General features: G+C 35.1%; 1 long non-coding RNA gene across 1 annotated transcript; it reads left to right on the top strand.

Annotated features, from left to right (window-relative positions):
• The first annotated feature begins 535 nt into the window (after positions 1-535).
• LOC126887003 (uncharacterized) lies at positions 536-6,248 on the top strand. The gene is made up of 2 exons (XR_007698864.1): positions 536-675; positions 5,458-6,248. It is a non-coding gene; the product is annotated as an uncharacterized LOC126887003 (long non-coding RNA).
• The last annotated feature ends 731 nt before the right edge of the window (positions 6,249-6,979 follow it).

The following is a 6,979-nucleotide window of genomic DNA, read 5'->3' as shown; positions in this document are numbered from 1 at the left end:
GGTAGTATAATTTTTATTATTTTTTAATTAATTTTTCTCTCTAATAAATATCGCCATTCGAAACTGCCGGCTATTAATTTTTCCAGTGTAACTATAAAGCAAAATATCAACGGGTATAGTTGAAAATAAAAATAAAAAAGGATTTGTTCTCGTAACTACTGTAAATGACAAAGGACGTAATTGATGATTGGTTGCTATCGAAATATTTCCAATGGATGATGCGGGGCGTAACAAATACATATACGAATTTTAAAAATCGGACGGATAAATGCAACCATGAAAATTTAAATATCAAATACAAAATACTCATTCGTATTTTGCCATACTGATTAGTTTTAATATACAGGGTGTTCCAGACTAATTTATCCAGGCTATATTTCTTAAACGAATACGGATTTTCGAATGGGACAAAAACTGATCTATTCCATTTGTAATAGGTACACTTTAATACGGCTTATAAAAAAATCATCCCCTAAATATCCATCCCTTAGTTACAGGGTGCTATTAAAAAAATTAAGTTAGGGGTTGTAACTTGAAGCGTTTTACATGTCTGCTCTATGGGGACAAGGAAAGACTATCTATAGAGATACTGTGGGGTAGAAATGGGGCTAGTAGAAGGAACAGACACGCAAACCTTCATGCGAACGGCAGCTCATTTTTTTTGTGCGGTGGCGGGTCGTAGATTCGTTGGGAGGGGTAGGAGGGTTTAAAGAAGACTAACTACATAACCAAATAAGCAAAGGATACTTACACAGACTTGAGGACTTTCCTACTATTTAAACAAATTGGGACGCCGTTCGAAAAATCCTCAAATTCTCATATCGAGTACTTACTGGAAAGCAACTGGGGGACATTCATCGTAGATTCCTCGTTGGGGTTATAGTGGGCTACTTATTTATCATTATTGGCTTCTATGCCATTATATTTTCTTCTGTTCTAAAACTTATTCACTTGTATTAGATATCTGTTAATAATTTTTTTAAAAAAGAGGTTACAGAAATAAAGATGTGTACATTTTATAATGTTTATTTAAAACTTACTCCGAGAATAAACATATTCTCAAAAAAGAAATGAATAATAAAAACAAATATATGGTTTTACAATTTTTAACCTTATTTATTTTTAGCAGTGTACCAAAACTAAAATTTGACATGGCTGTCAAAAGTCACTGCCATTTTACATTTACTTTACAATAAAATATTTTCCATGTTGAAAACAAACATTTAATTATGTAAAACCTTTACCATTAATATCCACTTGTGAATTTATTTAAAATAAACATTATCATACCTTAAAACAAAAATCCATGTCACAACACTTGGAACTTCAAAACTTTCCATTCGAGATTGGAGGGAGGGAAGATATTCAAATCATTACTAAACTGGATAAAATCGATACCAAATAATATCATCCGGGCATTTCTTACTGGAACATGAACAAATCCATATATCATAAAAATAGCAACAGCTACATAAAGGACAGGAACCAGGAAACCACGCACTTCTTTTTTATACCACCGGCAAATCTAACTGCATAACAATAGAACTGTTTCACAATAATATATCCATTAAAATGCCGTGAAACTATTGTCATTATATTCGTTGACATTTACTGGGCAAACTGCCAGTCTTTCACTTCTTTTACCATAAAAATAAAACCATTTTGCCGGCAAAGTGCGACTTTCTACGAGTCTGTTGGTTGAGTTCTAACAAAAAGATGTTTACTGAAGTGATGTACTTTTAGAACTGGCTTTACATCGTCACGTCTCTCTCGCGTCCAAACGATGCATTTCTTCTCGATCGTTCCGCCAAAAGTATTGACCAATCGTCAACTACAACTCAAGGATCTTTCAAAATGCAGACCAATAATAACATGGGATTTTTAGCGCTCAAAACTTAAAGGAAAAACACTGAACCTTTTAGAGGATTCATTCTCGAATAATGGATGTTTTCAATAACAATCTACGTAGTTGGTTATTGCTACACAAATAAATAGGAAATTTCCTAACCTTTACAATGCGAACAGGAGCGGCTTGGAAATTTTAAAGATATATAAACTCGCAAAATATATTAGAAAAATTAATATTTTTCTTGGGATAGGATTAAAATTAATGGATATTTTTTATAAAATATTGTAGTAGAAATCCATCTGCTACAATAGCCTCCTCGGAAGAGAGGAAACTGGATTACCAATTCAGTTTTCGATAACTACAAAAATCCAACATTGACTTCTTGGGTGTGACAGGACAACAATACCAAAATATTTAAATAATGGCTAATGGGGATTAAACAAAAACAAAACATCATTAGGGAATGGGCTAGCGTGCCATCAATCGCCAGACTCTTTAAAGTCGAGTAGACTTAAATGTTAAGACTCTAATAAGAACTGTAGGTGATAAGAGTTTCTGTGTCTTGGGAAAGAAATAATCTTGTGCCCTGTGTGGACCTCGCTGACATCCACTGCAGTAACACAAGTGACATATATACTATATATACCATATAATATATACCATATAGCAGGGCAGACACAGCCTCATCACCTCGTTGCCTAACCGGGAGCGGTTTTCAAAAACTAAAAAAATCTTTCTGAGCTCTGGCTCAGCAGATAGGCATCTGCTTAAACTCTAAACACCTAGCGACTTTCACGGGGCATTCGGCAACGGTTCTGCAAAAGGAGGATTTAGACAATCCATTCTAAATACCTCGTTGAGATAAAATGTCACAAATAACTTATCTCAACAACTCATTCAAACAAGACCAAACAGGGGGGAATGCGTGTGACAACATAAAAGACCAAAAAAAACTAGTATACTGGATTCAAACGGGATATCAAACCATTTAATAAGATCAAAAAAAAATAACGTAACACATGACATAGGAAATACTACATCATTACGTTTCCAATCCAAAGTCCAATCTAGGACATAAAAGCTTTTCATGAAAGTTCACCAGACAACTTTCTCATTTTCAAATCACTAACTGGGATATTCTTCACTTTTCAAAACCGGGGATATGATCTTACTTTTCCAAAACATGAGTAGATCTTACTTTTCCAAAACAATGGGTAGACTTTATTTTTCCAAAACATGAGTAGACTTCACTCTTCCAAACTGGGGTTAGACTACTTTTTCAAAACAGGGATGAAAGCAAACACAAGGGAAAGACCTAAGGGACATTGGAAAGAATGACAGTTCCGACGAACGACCACTTCCATTTATCCACCGAAAGCAAACTTCACCTGTACTCAACGCGGCCAGATCCTAAGCTCACCAGCCTTGTCACAGCTTCTGCTCTTAGCCTACTTTCAATAAACAAACACAAGAGAGGTCAACGAACTATTCGCCAAAAAAATCAAACTCTATCATGGACAGGGGCTAACAGAACAATACGGGATAACAGACTCTAAAATTTCCAGACTAAACAGGGATAGACAAACAAGCAGGGAACAAACAGATTCATAAGACATTTAGACATTCTTCATATACATGGGCTTACAAACACAAATAATATTGAAACTTGGTTCTTAGTCATACTCCATATACATGGGCTTACAAACACAAATAATATTGAAACTTGGTTCTTAGTCATACTCCATATACATGGGCTTACAAACACAAATAAATATTGAAATTTGGTTCTTATATGAGCTTACACAAATAAAACTGTTCTTGCTCCGACTATTAATGGGAGTATTCCCAGACAACTGAACAACACTTCCTCATCACGAGTATTACACTTGTGATATGCCAGATACAAGAAAACATACATCATTTTATTAATAAGTGGAGGGGCCTCGCCACGGTTTCCCTCTTCACTTCTTCATGAACAAGTGGAGGGGCCTCGCCACGGTTTCCCTCTTCACTTCTTCATGGGGTTACTTTTTCTTCACTTCTAACATGAACAAATCCATATATCAAGGGTTATTTTCAAAACAGTGTCGACAGAGTACGCTATCTTCAAATCAAAAAGTGATAGCTTTTCTCCTGGCTGCTTGAAAAAACAAGGGGTCTACTTCTTCATTAATAAGTGGAGGGGCCTCGCCACGGTTTCCCTCTTCACTTCTTCATGGGGTTACTTCTTCAAGGATGACTTCTCCAACTAACCTGTGGCAATAATATACCCAAATATAGATAGGCTTCGCTGGAAAATCACGGGACTTACACACACAGACCATACCGAATTAGCTCATACACGGACCATACCAACTATTATCACACATCTACTCAAACGACCAAATCAATAATCACAAAAAACGTTTATTCTGTAAAAAAAACTGTTGATCTATAAGAATACATGCAAAAAAATACAACATATTGTTATACTCTATAAGTGTATTCAATATTAAAAACATTCTAATTGTAACTTTTAGCAAAATTTTCAAAAAAAAATCTCAACGTTACTTATACCAAAATTTTCTAAAAAAATTTTTACTTTACTTTATTTTTTACTCATCCGTTTGTCTATAAAATTCATCAAATTTTTTCCAAAAAATTTAACCAATGCTTTCATCATGGGTACAATATCAATACAATATAGTAAGTACGCTACAATATTTAGCATACTATTCTGTTGTACGATACATAAAATACAATACCAGTATACTACGGTTTACATAATATGGGGTTACAATGTAAATACACTATGATGTATGAAATGGTACATACTTATACAAACAACAGTACGACCAAATCAACACCACAATACTATGTGTACGTACTTATACCTCTTCGGAAAAAATTATTAACATTCTGCAACAAAAACTACAAAAATGGGCTCTTTCATGGGGACTAACAGACTGAAACAGTTTCGGGGGCACTAGAAGACATGAAACAGTTTCTGGGGGCAAGACAAGAGGAATCTGGGCTAAACTACTGGGGAAGACTGGGGCGATATTTACTCAGGTCAAACTTCAGGGTGTATGTTACAAATGTAACACTAAGTGGGGGGTGGCTAAAGACATTGGGGACTAGTAGATAGGCTAACTACTAGTTGAACATGTCTACAAGCTAGACTTGTAACAGTGGGCGTACACAAAATATGACAAAAGTCAAGCTTCCATGTTATCGGAAACACCTGCACCACAAACTGAGATCGGCTGCCCAAGGGGACGGGCACTGCCTAACAGTTGTAGTACAAATGAGACCGAAAGGAGGCTAAAAGGACATGGTAGTGGGAACATGCAAATGGGGTCTGAGGGAGGCAAAAAAGACATGCCCCACGTTCTAGGGCGACAGTTGAAGCGTTCAACTGGACAAGACAATAACTGGATACTGAAGGAGGCAGAAAAATGAATCGGCCTCACACGTTGGGTGCCAGTTGAAGCGTTTTACCTGTCTGCTCTAATGGGATCAAGGAAAGACTATCTATAGAGATACTGGGGAGTCGAAATGGGGCTAGCAGAAGGAACAGACACGCAAACCTTCATGCGAACGGCAGCTCATTTTTTGTGCGGTGGCAGGTCGTAGATTCGTTGGGAGGGGTAGGAGGGTTTAAAGAAGACTAAACTACATAACCAAATAAGCAAAGGATACTTACACAGACTTGAGGACTTTCCTACTATTTAAACAAATTGGGACGCCGTTTGAAAAATCCTCAAATTCTCATATCGAGTACTTACTGGAAAGCAACTGGGGGACATTCATCGTAGATTCCTCATTGGGGTTATAGTGGGCTACAAATTATCATCATTTGGCTTCTATGCCATTATATTTTCTTCTGTTCTAAAACTTATTCACTTGTATTAGATATCTGTTAATAATTTTCTTAAATAAAGAGGTTACAGAAATAAAGATGTGTACATTTTATAATGTTTATTTAAACCTTAATACCTTTTTATTTTTATTGAGAATAGACACATTCTCAAACCAGAAATGAATAATAATAACAAAATACATGATTTTACAATTTTTAACCTTATTTTTAGCAGTGTACCAAAACAAAAATTTGACATGGCTGTCAAATGTCACTGCCATCTAATATTTACTTTACATAATATATTTTCCATGTTGAAAACAAACATTTTTAATTATGTAAAACCTTTACCAATAATATCCACTTGTGAATTATTTAAAATAAACATTATCATACCTTGTTAAAACAAAAATCCATGTCACAACACTTGGAACTTCAAAATTTTCCATTCAGACGGGGCTGGGAGGGGAAGATATTCAAATCATTACAAAACTGGATAAAATCGATACCAAATAATATCATCTGGGCATTTCTTACTGGAACATGAACAAATCAAAACATCATAAAAATAGCAACAGCTACATAAAGGACAGGAACCAGGAAACCACGCACTTCTTTTACCGGCAAATCAAACTGCATAACAATAGAACTGTTTCACAATAATATATCCATTAAAATGCCGTGAAACTATTGTCATTATATTCCTTGACATGTTAGAAATCCATTAGTTCTTTTACTATAAGAAGAAAACCATTTTGGCCGGCAAAGTGCGACTTTTTGAGTTCTAACAAAAAGATGCTTACAGAGCTGATGTACTTTTAGAACTAACTTTACATCGTCACGTCTCTCTCGCGTCCAAACGATGCATTTCTTCTCGATCGTTCGGCCAAAACTATTGACCAATCGTCAACTACAACTCAAGGATCTTTCAAAATGCAGACCAATAATAACATGGGATTTTTATCGCTCAAAACTTAAAGGAAAAACACCAAACCTTTTAGAGGATTCATTCTCGAATAATGAATGATTTCACAATAACTATCTACGTAGTTGGTAAATGCTACTCAAATAAATAGGAACTTTCCTATGATTTTACTTTGTTGCGAAAATATTCTGAAATATTTCGAACAGGAGCGGCTTAGGAAATTTTAAAGATATTTAAACTGACAAAATAAATTAGAAAAATTGATATTTTTCTTGGGATAGGATTAAAATTAATGGATATTTTTTATAAAATATTGTAGTAGAAATCCATCTGCTACAAACTAAGGGATGAATATTTAGGGGAT

This window comes from Diabrotica virgifera, chromosome 6 (genome assembly GCF_917563875.1).
Source record: "Diabrotica virgifera virgifera chromosome 6, PGI_DIABVI_V3a".
Lineage (NCBI taxonomy): Eukaryota > Metazoa > Arthropoda > Insecta > Coleoptera > Chrysomelidae > Diabrotica > Diabrotica virgifera.
This window is presented reverse-complemented; position numbering and strand designations above follow the sequence as displayed.